General features: G+C 45.6%; 1 long non-coding RNA gene across 1 annotated transcript in view; it reads left to right on the forward strand.

Moving 5' to 3' along the window:
- Positions 1-14,544, forward strand: part of LOC139266936 (uncharacterized) — an 89,247-nt gene that overhangs the window by 27,187 nt on the left and 47,516 nt on the right. Inside the window, exon 2 of the long non-coding RNA XR_011593806.1 lies at positions 7,628-7,717. This is a non-coding gene — a long non-coding RNA (uncharacterized lncRNA). The remainder of the gene's footprint in view (positions 1-7,627; positions 7,718-14,544) is intronic.

Consider the following 14,544-nt stretch of genomic DNA (forward strand, 5'->3'; position numbering starts at 1 on the left):
ACTGGTGGCAATGAACGCTTGGGCTATCGCTGTGGCCTTACTCAAGGTTGGGGTCTCTACAGTCAAAAGTTTACGAAGTATCGTTTCATGGCCAATGCCAAGTATGAAAAAGTCTCTGAGCATGTTCCCCAAATATCCTTCAAATTCGCAATATCCTGCAAGGCATCTAAGCTCGGCAACATAACTCACCACTTCTTAGCCTTCAGACCTTTTGTAGGTGTAGAACCGGTACCTCGCCATCAGAACGCTTTCCTTCGGGTTCAGATGCTCCCAGACCAGTGTGCACAAATCATCGTACGATTTCTCTACGGGTTTCGCTGGAGCGAGCAGATTTTTCATGAGGCCATACGTTGGTGCCCCACAGACGGTGAGGAGAATCACCCTTCAGTTGGCAGAGTTCGTTTCTCCTTTCAGCTCGTTGGCCACGAATTATTGGTGGAGTCGCTCCACGAAGGTTTCCCAATCATCTCCCTCTGAGAATTTCTCCAGGATGGCCACTGTTCTCTGCATCGTTGGGTTCGTTATCTGTATCTCGTCGCCAGTTGTTATGTATGAAGAAAGAGTCTGACTGGATACTGTGAGCTCAAAGTAAAGTGTGACCTTAGTCTTTTCTTGCAGGTCTCCAGAGTGCTTCTCCAGCCTGGGAGGCCTCCTTAAGTACCTGTGCTCCCAAGGGATTATGGGAGCACAGGTACTGCTTTGAGTGCTGTTGAGGGGGATGACTCATCAGGAGAGGGCAGCAGCAGCCAAGTTCATGGCACCGTGGCTGGCTCTGTTGCACAGGAGGGCAGGAAAAAGAGTGGGCGAGCGATAGTGATAGGGGATTCAATTGTAAGGGGAATAGATAGGCGTTTCTGCGGCCGCAACCGAGACTCCAGGATGGTATGTTGCCTCCCTGGTGCAAGGGTCAAGGATGTCTCGGAGCGGGTGCAGGACATTCTAAAAAGGGAGGGAGAACAACCAGTTGTCGTGGTGCACATTGGTACCAACGACATAGGTAAAAAAAGGGATGAGGTCCTATGAAATGAATTTAAGGAGCTAGGAGCTAAATTAAAAAGTAGGACCTCAAAAGTAGTAATCTCGGGATTGCTACCAGTGCCACGTGCTAGTCAGAGTAGGAATCGCAGGATAGCTCAGATGAATACGTGGCTTGAACAATGGTGCAGCAGGGAGGGATTCAAATTCCTGGGGCATTGGAACCGGTTCTGGGGGAGGTGGGACCAGTACAATCCGGACGGTCTGACCAATGCAGGGAGATAGAGGGAAACAAAAAGGAGGCAAAAGCAAAAGACAGAAAGGAGATGAGGAAAAGTGGAGGGCAGAGAAACCCAAGGCAAAGAACAAAAAGGGCCATTGTACAGCAAAATTCTAAAAGGACAGAGGGTGTTAAAAAAACAAGCCTGAAGGCTTTGTGTCTTAATGCAAGGAGTATCCGCAATAAGGTGAATGAATTAACTGTGCAAATAGATGTTAACAAATATGATGTGATTGGGATTACGGAGACGTGGCTCCAGGATGATCAGGGCTGGGAACTCAACATCCAGGGGTATTCAACATTCAGGAAGGATAGAATAAAAGGAAAAGGAGGTGGGGTAGCATTGCTGGTTAAGGAGGAGATTAAGGCAATAGTTAGGAAGGACATTAGCTTGGATGATGTGGAATCTATATGGGTAGAGCTGCAGAACACCAAAGGGCAAAAAACATTAGTGGGAGTTGTGTACAGACCTCCAAACAGTAGTAGTGATGTTGGGGAGGGCATCAAACATGAAATTAGGGGTGCGTGCAATAAAGGTGCAGCAGTTATAATGGGTGACTTTAATATGCACATAGATTGGGCTAACCAAACTGGAAGCAATACGGTGGAGGAGGATTTCCTGGAGTGCATAAGGGATGGTTTTCTAGACCAATATGTCGAGGAACCAACTAGGGGGGAGGCCATCTTAGACTGGGTGTTATGTAATGAGAGAGGATTAATTAGCAATCTCGTTGTGCGAGGCCCCTTGGGGAAGAGTGACCATAATATGGTGGAATTCTGCATTGGGATGGAGAATGAAACAGTTAATTCAGAGACCATGGTCCAGAACTTAAAGAAGGGTAACTTTGAAGGTATGAGGCGTGAATTGGCTGGGATGGATTGGCGAATGATACTTAAGGGGTTGACTGTGGATGGGCAATGGCAGACATTTAGAGACCGCATGGATGAACTACAACAATTGTACATTCCTGTCTGGCATAAAAATAAAAAAGGGAAGGTGGCTCAACCGTGGCTATCAAGGGAAATCAGGGATAGTATTAAAGCCAAGGAAGTGGCATACAAATTGGCCAGAAATAGCAGCGAACCTGGGGACTGGGAGAAATTTAGAACTCAGCAGAGGAGGACAAAGGGTTTGATTAGGGCAGGGAAAATGGAGTATGAGAAGAAGCTTGCAGGGAACATTAAGATGGATTGCAAAAGTTTCTATAGATATGTAAAGAGAAAAAGGTTAGTAAAGACAAACGTAGGTCCCCTGCAGTCAGAATCAGGGGAAGTCATAACGGGGAACAAAGAAATGGCGGACCAATTGAACAAGTACTTTGGTTCGGTATTCACGAAGGAGGACACGAACAACCTTCCGGTTATAAAAGGGGTCGGGGGGTCTAGTAAGGAGGAGGAACTGAGGGAAATCCTTATTAGCCGGGAAATTGTGTTGGGGAAATTGATGGGATTGAAGGCCGATAAATCCCCAGGGCCTGATGGACTGCATCCCAGAGTACTTAAGGAGGTGGCCTTGGAAATAGCGGATGCGTTGACAGTCATTTTCCAACATTCCATTGACTCTGGATCAGTTCCTATGGAGTGGAGGGTAGCCAATGTAACCCCATTTTTTAAAAAAGGAGGGAGAGAGAAAACAGGGAATTATAGGCCGGTCAGCCTGACATCGGTAGTGGGTAAAATGATGGAATCAATTATTAAGGATGTCATAGCAGTGCATTTGGAAAGAGGTGACATGATAGGTCCAAGTCAGCATGGATTTGTGAAAGGGAAATCATGCTTGACAAATCTTCTGGAATTTTTTGAGGATGTTTCCAGTAGAGTGGACAAGGGAGAACCAGTTGATGTGGTATATTTTTACTTTCAGAAGGCTTTCGACAAGGTCCCACACAAGAGATTAATGTGCAAAGTTAAAGCACATGGGATTGGGGGTAGTGTGCTGACGTGGATTAAGAACTGGTTGTCAGACTGGAAGCAAAGAGTAGGAGTAAATGGGTACTTTTCAGAATGGCAGGCAGTGACTAGTAGGGTACCGCAAGGTTCTGTGCTGGGGCTCCAGCTGTTTACACTGTACATTAATGATTTAGACGAGGGGATTAAATGTAGTCTCTCCAAATTTGCGGATGACACTAAGTTGGGTGGCAGTGTGAGCTGCGAGGAGGATGCTATGAGGCTGTAGAGAGACTTGGATAGGTTAGGTGAGTGAGCAAATGCATGGCAGATGAAGTATCATGTGGATAAATGTGAGGTTATCCACTTTGGTGGTAAAAACAGAGAGACATGCAGGTACAGCAGGCGGTTAAGAAAGCAAATGGCATGTTGGCCTTCATAGCGAGGGGATTTGAGTACAAGGACAGGGAGGTGTTGCTACAGTTGTACAGGGCATTGGTGAGGCCACACCTGGAGTATTGTGTACAGTTTTGGTCTCCTAACCTGAGGAAGGACATTCTTGCTATTGAGGGAGTGCAGCGAAGGTTCACCAGACTGATTCCCGGGATGGCGGGACTGACCTATCAAGAAAGACTGGATCAACTGGGCTTGTATTCACTGGAGTTCAGAAGAATGAGAGGGGACCTCATAGAAACATTTAAAATTCTGACGGGGTTAGACAGGTTAGATGCAGGAAGAATGTTCCCAATGTTGGGGAAGTCCAGAACCAGAGGTCACAGTCTAAGGATAAGGGGTAAGCCATTTAGGACCGAGATGCGGAGGAACTTCTTCACCCAGAGAGTGGTGAACCTGTGAAATTCTCTACCACAGAAAGTTGTTGAGGCCAATTCACTAAATATATTCAAAAAGGAGTTAGATGAGGTCCTTACTACTAGGGGGATCAAGGGGTATGGCGAGAAAGCAGGAATGAGGTACTGAAGTTGAATGTTCAGCCATGAACTCATTGAATGGCGGTGCAGGCTAGAAGGGCCGAATGGCCTACTCCTGCACCTATTTTCTATGTTTCTATGTTTCTATGAGCCCTCTGGTGGCTGTGCAAGGTGAATACAAGTTTACATATATAACAGTAATGAATTAACAATGAGAATGATTAAAGCTACTCATTTTGTGGAAGGGGGAGATAGCTAGAAAGGGAGGGAGGAAAGGAAGAGAGTGAGGAGAGGGAGGGAGGAGAGTGAGGTGTAGGGGAAGAGAGAGATAGAGGGAGGGGAGAGTGGTAGAGGGAGAGGTAGAGGCAGAGGAAGGGGATGAGAAAGAGAGAGGTAAGGGACGAGCGAGGTCGAGGTGGGGAGGAGAGAGAGAGGGGCAGGGGTGGAGAGAGAGGTAGTGGAGGAGTGAGTGAGAGAGAGCTGTAGGGGAGGAGAGCAAGCGAGATAGGGAAGGAGAGAGAGGTATGGGAGTGGACAGGTTAGATGCAAGAAGAATGTTCCCGATGTTGGGGAAGTCTAGAACCAGGGGTCACAGTCTAAGGATAAGGGGTAAGCCATCTAGGACCGAGATGAGGAGAAACTTTTTCACCCAGAGAATTGTGACCCTATGGAATTCTCTACCATAGAAAGTTGTTGAGTCCATTCGTTGGATATATTCAAAAGGGAGTTAGATGTGGCTCTTACAGCTAAAGGGATCAGGGGGTATGGAGAGAAGGCAGGAATGGGGTACTGAAGTTACATGTTCAGCCATGATCATATTGAATGGTGGTGCAGGATTGAAGGGCTGAATGGCCTGCTCCTGCACCTATTTTCTATGTTTCTATGTAATATAGTTCCACCTAGTGGACTGCTGTGGTAATGCAGCCATTGTTGTTTACAAAAATAAAAAGAAGTTGAAGCCATCTTGTAAGTGCAGTGTGTTTGTGATGTCATAGAGAATATACCACATTGGCGATGAAGGATCAGATTCCTGGATACTCTGGCTGAAATTTTTGTTGGCGGATGATTCCAGCCAAACAGCAGAGAGAATGGAGAGATCCTTTGTGTTGTAGATCAGCTAAAAATCCAAGTTAAATTACAAGCACACTTGGCTGAACTGAAGAATCCAGATGGCCGCGCATATGGGAATAATAGGGTGCTTGGGTGAATTCCATCATGACCATGTGACAGAGCTTATGTGGAGTGGCTAGAAATGTTTTTCACCGCAAATAGTATCGAAGTCCCTGATGATGAAAACCATAACCGGGTGGTTTTAGAAAGAAAACAAGCTATTTTCCTGACTGAAGCAGGCCCCGAGTTGTATGAAACCGTGAAAAATGTATTTGTTCCCATCAAGCCAAAGGACACGTCACTTACGGGGATTCTAAACAAGTTAGAACAGCACTACAGTCCTGAGCCCCTAGAGCTTGCTTCTCTTAGTGGTGGCAGGAGACAAGCCTGCCTTACTCGGTAGAAGTTGTTTGGGATCAGTGAAACTGGATTGGAATGAGATTTTTCGCGTGGAAACAAGATTTGCATCGAAGGATGATGTCATCAAGAAGTATCCAAAGGTGTTCTGTGAAACAGGCAATCCGATCCAAGGCTTCAAGGGGAGTGTCAGGGTATAGAAGGACGCTGGATCAATTTACTGCAACCCACGTCTTGTACTATATGCACTCAAGGAAAAAATTGAGCAAGAACTCAAAAGACTAGAGACTGAGAACAATATTTCTAAGGTAGATCTATGTAATTAGGCTGCACCCATTGTTGTTGTACCTAAGTCCGATGGTAAGGTAAGGTTGTGTGGTGATTATAAAGTAACCGTAAACCAGATTTTAGAGGGTAATCTCCCCAATACATTGCCAAATGTAGAACATTTGTTCACAATGCTGACAGGTGGTCAGATCTTCTCAAAGTTGAATCTTACAAATGCCTACTTACAGCTTGAACGAGATGAGGAATCTAAGTCATGCTTGACTATAAAGACTCATCTAGCCCTATATCAATTTAATAGACTACCATTTGGAGTGTCTTCCATATTCCAACAGGTGATGAACCAGATTTTGCAAGGCATTGAAGGGATAATATGTTATTTCGATGACATACTCATTTCAGCACCAAACAGGCAAATCCGTAATAACGTATTAAATGAAGTGCTTAAATGACTAGAGGAGCACAGAGTATGAGTGTCTGCTCGCAAGTGTGAGTTATTTCAAAATTCAGTGGAGTACTTAGGGTACAGAGTAGACAAAGATGGTTACGTTCAACCAAGGAAAAGCTGAATGCAATTAGAAATGCACCCACTCCCAAGAATGTCGCTGAACTGCGATCATTTTTGGGTCCTTTGAACTATTACGGGAAGTTCCTACTAAATTTGGCTACAGTATTACATCCACTGAATGAGCTGTTGAAAAAACAGGTCCATTGGAAGGAATATGATTACATCGCAAATGGCTGGCCAAACTAGGTAACAGAAAGATATTCATCCATACTTTGTTCGTAGGAATGAATTATCAGTGGATAAAGATTGCATCATGTGGGGTGCAAGAGTGGTTATTCCAAATAAATTCAGGTCCAAATTATTAGGAGATCTTCATGACCAGCACCTGGGAATGTGCTTGACCAAGAGTTTTGCATGAAAGTTACTTATGGTGGCCAGGTCTAGATAAAGATATAGAGTCATCATCATCATACGCAGTCCCTTGAAATGAGGATGACTTGCTCCCACGCCGAAAATGGATGAGTTCACAGGTGTTTCAATGATATTCCGGATCCCGAACGACATCCTGAAGGGTGGAAGATGCCTGTGCGTGGATTTTTTTAACGTGTGGTGGCCATTGGACACCAGCCACCACACGGGCTTGACAGAGCTAGGTCTTGGTCCAGTGGCAAGGATTAACCAAGACAACTGGAGACCAGCTCTGCTGCACAGTCCTAGTGCACACACATGTCACAGTACGGGCTGGCCCGTGCTGCCCCTGGGCCCTCGCCTCTTTTCTCTTTTGTTGTTGTTGTTGTTCTGTAACCGCACAGTTTCTGCCCTGGGTTTTCCGGGGTCAAAGTCTCAATCTTTCGGGAGAGATGGTGTTCAACCAGTCCAGTGAAATAGCACGGAGCATAATCCTGGCCGGGCTTGTGGGGTTAACAGTCACTGTACAATTTGGGCTGACAGACGGAAGTTGCTAAGGAAGAGAAAAGAGGACAAAGGCTTTCGTCAGGTTGCAGGATCAATCAATCATTATAAAAAGAATGACAGCCTATAATATAGATCTCCATCTGGTGGGTTACTTCTCCACCTGGTGGACTACTATGTTAATGCAGCCACTGCTGTTTATACAACAAAAGGAAGTTCCAGATTGGAGCCATCTTGAGTGTGTATGCTTTTGTGATGTTGTAAAGAATATATCACATTTGGTGATGGTAGGATGGGATTTCTGGATTCCCTGTCTGAAATTTTTTGGTGGTGAATATTCCAGCCAACTGACAGAGTAACTTGGAGAGGTTCTTTGTTTTGCAGAACAGCTAAAAATCCAAGGTAACTTTCAAGCACACTTGGCTGAACTGAAGAGTCCAGATGGCTGCGCTATGGGAATAATAGGGCGCTTGGGTGAGTTGCAATGTGACCGAGAGACTTTCGGAGCGTATGTGGAGTGGCTAGAAATGTTTTTCACTGCAAATAGTATCATCGAAGTCCCCGAGGATAAAAACCATAACTGGGTGGTGTTAGAAAGAAAACGGGCTATTTTCCTGACTGAAGCATGCCCTGAGGTGTATGAAATCCTGACAAATTAGCTTGTTCCTGTCAAGCCAAAGGCCAGGCCACTGACGCAGAGTATAACCAAGTTAGAACAGCACTACAGTCCTGACCCCTGGAAATTGTTGTAAGTTAGCATTTTGAAACACAAAATCACTTGAATGATGAGAGTATCAGTGAGTCCATCGCAGTTTTAAAGAAGCTTTCCATTCACTGTCATTTCAGAAATTTTCAGGACCAAGCATTGCGTGACCACTTTGTTTGTGGCATGAAAAATGAAGCAATCAGAGGGAAGTTGTTAACAACCTCTAACTTGACTTTTGATATAGCTTGTCAGACAATTATATCGATGGATATGGCAGACCAATACACCCGAGAATTTTGTGCCATTTCCAGCCGTCAGACAACTGAGATGAATCGCCTGCAGGTTAAAAGTAAAAGGCAGTTGGGCCCCAAGGTCTCAGCAACTGGCCAAGGCATTCAAGTCGTGTTACCAGTGCGTGGACAACACATTGCTCAAAGCTGTCTATATGGGAAGGCAGAGCGTTTCTTCTGCAAGAAAACTGGGCATCTTTCAAAGAAATGCCGACTGAAGAGTCTCTTGTTAGAAGTAGAAATCGCCAGATGCTACATAGCATTGAAGAAAAGGAACAGGAGCATGAGGGTATCTAACAGCGATTCACGGAGTAGACATTGCAGGAACCAGGGTACCCATGGAAATCGACACTGGTGCATCTGTGAGTGTAGTACCAGAATCGCTAGTTGGGTGATTTTCCACTGGCGAAGTCGGAGATAGATCTGTGAGGCTACTCAGGAGAGCAAATGCCTGTGGTAACATTTGCTAATGCAGTTCGGGAGTGTTTAAGCTAATATGGCAGGGGGATGGGAACCTATGCAGCGAGACAGGGCGAAGTAATATGGAGTCAGAAACAGAAACAGAAAGGTAAAAAGCAATAGTGGAAGGCCGAGTAAACAAAGGCAAGAAACAAAAAGGGCCACACTAATTCTAAAAGGACAAAGGGTGTTAAAAAAACAAGCCTGAAGGCTTTGTGTCTTAATGCAAGGAGTATCCGTAATAAGGTGGATGAATTAACTGTGCAAATAGATGTTAACAAATATGATGTGATTGGGATTACAGAGACGTGGCTCCAGGATGATCAGGGCTGGGAACTCAACATCCAGGGGTATTCAACATTCAGGAAGGATAGAATAAAAGGAAAAGGAGGTGAGGTAGCATTGCTGGTTAAAGAGGAGATTAATGCAATAGTTAGGAAGCACATTAGCTTGGATGATGTGGAATCTATATGGGTAGAGCTGCAGAACACCAAAGGGCAAAAAACGTTAGTGGGAGTTGTGTACAGACCGTCAAACAGTAGTAGTGATGTTGGGGAGGGCATCAAACAGGAAATTAGGGGTGCATGCAATAAAGGTGCAGCAGTTATAATGGGTGACTTTAATATGTATATAAATTGGGCAAACCAAACTGGAAGCAATACGGTGGAGGAGGATTTCTTGGAGTGCATAAGGGATGGTTTTCTAGACCAATATGTCGAGGAACCAACTAGGGGGGAGGCCATCTTAGACTGGGTGTTGTGTAATGAGAGAGGATTAATTAGCAATCTCATTGTGCGAGGCCCCTTGGGGAAGAGTGACCATAATATGGTGGAATTCTACATTAGGATGGAGAATGAAACAGTTAATTCAGAGACCATGGTCCAGAACTTAAAGAAGGGTAACTTTGAAGGTATGAGGCGTGAATTGGCTAGGATAGATTGACGAATGATACTTAAGGGGTTGACAGTGGATGGGCAATGGCATCCACATAGAGACCACATGGATGAACTACAACAATTGTACATCCCTGTCTGGCGTAAAAATTAAAAAGTGAAGGTGGCTCAACCATGGCTATCAAGGGAAAGCAGGGATAGTATTAAAGGGAGGGATACAAATTGGCCAGAAATAGCAGCGAACCCGGGGATTGGGAGAAATTTAGAACTCAGTAGAGGAGGACAAAGGGTTGATTAGGGCAGGGAAAATAGAGTACGAGAGGAAGCTTGCAGGGAACATTAAGACGGACTGCAAAAGCTTCTATAGATATGTAAAGAGGAAAAGGTTAATAAAGACAAACGTAGGTCCCCTGCAGTCAGAATCAGGGGAAGTCATAACGGGGAACAAAGAAACGGTAGACCAATTGAACAAGTACTTTGGTTCGGTATTCACTAAGGAGGACACAAACAACCTTCCGGATATAAAAGGGGTCAGAGGGTCTAGTAAGAAGGAGAAACTGAGGGAAATCCTTATTAGTCGGGAAATTGTGTTGGGGAAATTGATGGGATTGAAGGCCGATAAATCTCCAGGGCTTGATGGACTGCATCCCAGAGTACTTAAGGAGGTGGCCTTGGAAATAGCGGATGCATTGACAGTCACTTTCCAACATTCCATAGACTCTGGATCAGTTCCTATGGAGTGGAGGGTAGCCAATGTAACCCCATTTTTTAAAAAAGGGGGAGAGAGAAAACAGGGAATTATAGACCGGTCAGCCTGACATCAGTAGTGGGTAAAATGATAGAATCAATTATTAAGGATGTCATAGCAGCACATTTGGAAAGAGATGACATGATAGGTCCAAGTCAGCATGAATTTGTGAAAGGGAAATCATGCTTGACAAATCTTCTGGAATTTTTAGAGGATGTTTCCAGTAGAGTGGACAAGGGAGAACCAGTTGATGTGGTGTATTTGGACTTTCAGAAGGCTTTCGACAAGGTCTCACACAAGAGATTAATGTGCAAAGTTAAAGCACATGGGATTGGGGGTAGTGTGCTGACGTGGATTGAGAACTGGTTGTCAGACAGGAAGCAAAGAGTAGGAGTAAATGGGTACTTTTCAGAATGGCAGGCAGTGACTAGTAGGGTACCGCAAGGTTCTGTGCTGGGGCTCCAGCTGTTTACACTGTACATTAATGATTTAGACGAGGGGATTAAATGTAGTCTCTCCAAATTTGCGGATGACACTAAGTTGGGTGGCAGTGTGAGCTGTGAGGAGGATGCTATGAGGCTGCAGAGTGACTTGGATAGGTTAGGTGAGTGAGCAAATGCATGGCAGATGAAGTATCATGTGGATAAATGTGAGGTTATCCACTTTGGTGGTAAAAACAGAGAGACAGACTATTATCTGAATGGTGACAGATTAGGAAAAGGAGAGGTGCAACGAGACCTGGGTGTCATGGTACATCAGTCATTGAAGGTTGGCATGCAGGTACAGCAGGCGGTTAAGAAAGCAAATGGCATGTTGGCCTTCATAGCGAGGTGATTTGAGTACAGGGGCAGGGAGGTGTTACTACAGTTGTACAGGGCCTTGGTGAGGCCACACCTGGAGTATTGTGTACAGTTTTGGTCTCCTAACTTGAGGAAGGACATTCTTGCTATTGAGGTAGTGCATCGAAGGTTCACCAGACTGATTCCCGGGATGGCGGGACTGACCTATCAAGAAAGACTGGATCAACTGGGCTTATATTCACTGGGGTTCAGAAGAATGAGAGGGGATCTCATAGAAACGTTTACAATTCTGACGGATTTAGACAGATTAGATGCAGGAAGAATGTTCCCAATGTTGGGGAAGTCCAGAACCAGGGGTCACAGTCTAAGGATAAGGGGTAAGACATTTAGGACCGAGATGAAGAGAAACTTCTTCACCCAGTGAGTGGTGAACCTGTGGAATTCTCTACCACAGAAAGTTGTTGAAGCCAATTCACTAAATATATTCAAAAAGGAGTTAGATGTCGTCCTTACTACTAGGGGGATCAAGCGGTATGGCGAGAAAGCAGGAATGGGGTATTGAAGTTACATGTTCAGCCATGAACTCATTGAATTGCGGTGCAGGCTCGAATGGCCTACTCCTGCACCTATTTTCTATGTTTCTATGTTTCTATGTAGGACGTATAACCATACCGGTGAAACACAAGGATTAGTTTCAGAGCCTGCCTCTCTTAGTAATCTGACAAGCCTGACTTAATAGGTAGAAATTGGTTGGGATCACTGAAGCTGAATTGGAATGAGACCTTTCGTGTTGAAACGAGATTTGCATTGAAAGATGACTTCATCAAACAGTATCTGAAGGTGTTCTGCGAAACAGGCAGTCCGATCCAAGCTTTCAAGGTGAGTGTCAGAGTACAGAAGGATGCTAGACCAGTTTACTGCCAGCCACGTCCCGCACCATTTGCATTCAATGAGAAGATTGAGCAAGAGCTCAAAAGACTAGAAACTGAGTGTTGTGCATGGAGAAAGAGTCAGACTGAACACTGTGAGCTCAAAGTAAAGTGTGACCGTAGTCTTTTATTGCAGGTCTCCAGTGTGCCTCTCCAACCTGTGAAGCCTCCTTAAATATTTATGCTCCCAAGGGATTAGAGGATCCCTTGGGACTCCCGGGGATGAGTCCTCTGGTGGCTGTACAGAGTTTACATATATAACAACATTCCCCCCCAAAGTCAATAGTATAACTATTTACAATGTGAGTCGATCTGGGGCCCTTCTTGCCCTGGTTGATCATCTCGGTGTGAAAGCTGGTGTTGTTGAATCATTTATTGGGCCCTTGCTAGGCTGCTGTGCTGCTGTGCAGCTGGCCTTGCTGGGCTGCCTGGTGTGTTGGGCCTGCTGGGCTGCTGTGGATGATGGGTTCTGCTTCGTGGTCAATCGTGGTGTCGGTTGCCACTGGTGTGTATGTTGGGGGATCAAAAAAGGTCGGGTCCAAGGTGGGTTGCTCAGGGTAGTCCGTGAATCTTAGTTTGATTTGGTCCAAGTGTTTCCGGTGAATGAGTCCATTTGAAAGTTTGACCCGAAACACCCTGCTCCCCTCTTTGGTCACGGCAGTGCCGGGAAGTCACTTGGGACCTTGTCCATAATTTAATACAAATACAGGATCATTGATTTCAATCTCGCGTGACACATTTGCACTATCATAGTATGCACTTTGTTGAAGCCGCCTACTCTCTACCTGTTCATGTAGATCAGGGTGAACTTACGAGAGCCTTGTCTTAAGTGCTCTTTTCATGAGCAGTTCAATAGGTGGGATCCCAATGAGTGAGTGGTGTCTCGTGAGGTAGCTGAGCAGGACTCGGGATAGGCGAGCCTGCAGTGAGCCTTCAGTTACCCTCTTCAAGCCTTGCTTGATGGTTTGCACTGCTCTCTCTGCCTGACCATTGGACACTGGTTTAAACGGAGCAGATGTGACATGTTTGATCCCGTTATAGGTCATGAATTCTTTGAATTCAGCACTGGTAAAACATGGCCCGTTGTCGCTCACCAGGACATCGGGTAAGCCGTGACTGGCAAACATGGACTGCAGGCTTTCAGTTGTGGCAGCGGACGTGTTAGCCGACGTTATCTCACATTCAATCCACTTGGAGTACGCGTCTACAACCACAAGAATGGGCCTGTATAGACGACGTGTACCCTAGACCACGGTTTGGAGGGCCAAGACTATAAACTTAGCGGCACCTCCCTGGGTACATTGCTTAACTGCGAGCATGTATTACATCTGTGAACGCAGGACTCTAAGTCTGCATCTATACTGGGCCACCACACGTGGGATCTGGCTATCGCTTTCATCATTACGATGCCTGGGTGGGTACTGTTGAGGTCATTGATGAAGGTGTCTCTGCCCTTCTTGGGGACCACTACTCGATTGCCCCACAGAAGGCAGTCTGCCTGTATAGACATTTCATCTTTGCGCCGCTGGAACGTCTTTATCTCTTCCTGCATTTCCACTGGGACACTGGAACAGCTCCCGTGAAGCATACAGCTTTTGACTAGAGATAATAAAGGGTCCTGGCTTGTCCAGGTTTTGATCTGCCAGGCAGTGACGGGTGATTGCTCACTCTCAAATGCTTCCATAACCATGGCTAGATCTGCGGGCTGTGCCAGCTCCACCCCCGTGGTGGGTAGTGGCAGCCTACTGAGAGCATCGGCGCAGTTTTCTGTGTCTGGCCTGTGGTGGATGGTGTAGTTGTATGTGGACAATGTGAGCACCCATCTCTGGATGAGGGCCGATGTGTTGGTATTTATCCCTTTACTCTCAGAAAACAGGGATATAAGTGGCTTATGGTCAGTTTCCAATTCGAATTTTAGCCCAAACAGTTATTGATGCATTTTCTTTACCCCTTGGACATATGCTAACGCTTCTTTCTCAATCATGCTGTAGGCTCTCTCAGCCTTAGACAGACTCCTGGATGCATGAGCAACCGGTTGCAGTTTCCCGAAATCATTAACTTGTTGCAATGCACACCCGACGCCATATGACGACACATCACATGCTAGTACCAAACGCTTATATGGATCATACAACACAAGCAATTTGTTTGAGCATAACAGTTTTCTCGCTTTTACAAAGGCATTTTCTTGGCTTTTTCCCCAAACCTATTCGTCCCCTTTTTGTAGTAAGACATGCAGTGGTTCTAACAGTGTGCTGAGACCTGGTAAGAAGTTACCAAAGTAGTTCAAGCGTCCCAGAAACGACTGCAGCTCCGTCACGTTCTGTGGCCTCGGTGCGTTCTCGATTGCCTCCGTCTTCGCGTTGGTGGGCCTGATGCCATCCGCCGCAATCCTCCTTCCCAAGAACTCCACTTCAGGCACCAGGAAAATGCACTTCGAGCATTTTAACCTGAGCCCCACGCTAAGATACTCCTC

Source organism: Pristiophorus japonicus, chromosome 7, assembly GCF_044704955.1.
Source record: "Pristiophorus japonicus isolate sPriJap1 chromosome 7, sPriJap1.hap1, whole genome shotgun sequence".
Taxonomy (NCBI): Eukaryota; Metazoa; Chordata; class Chondrichthyes; family Pristiophoridae; genus Pristiophorus; species Pristiophorus japonicus.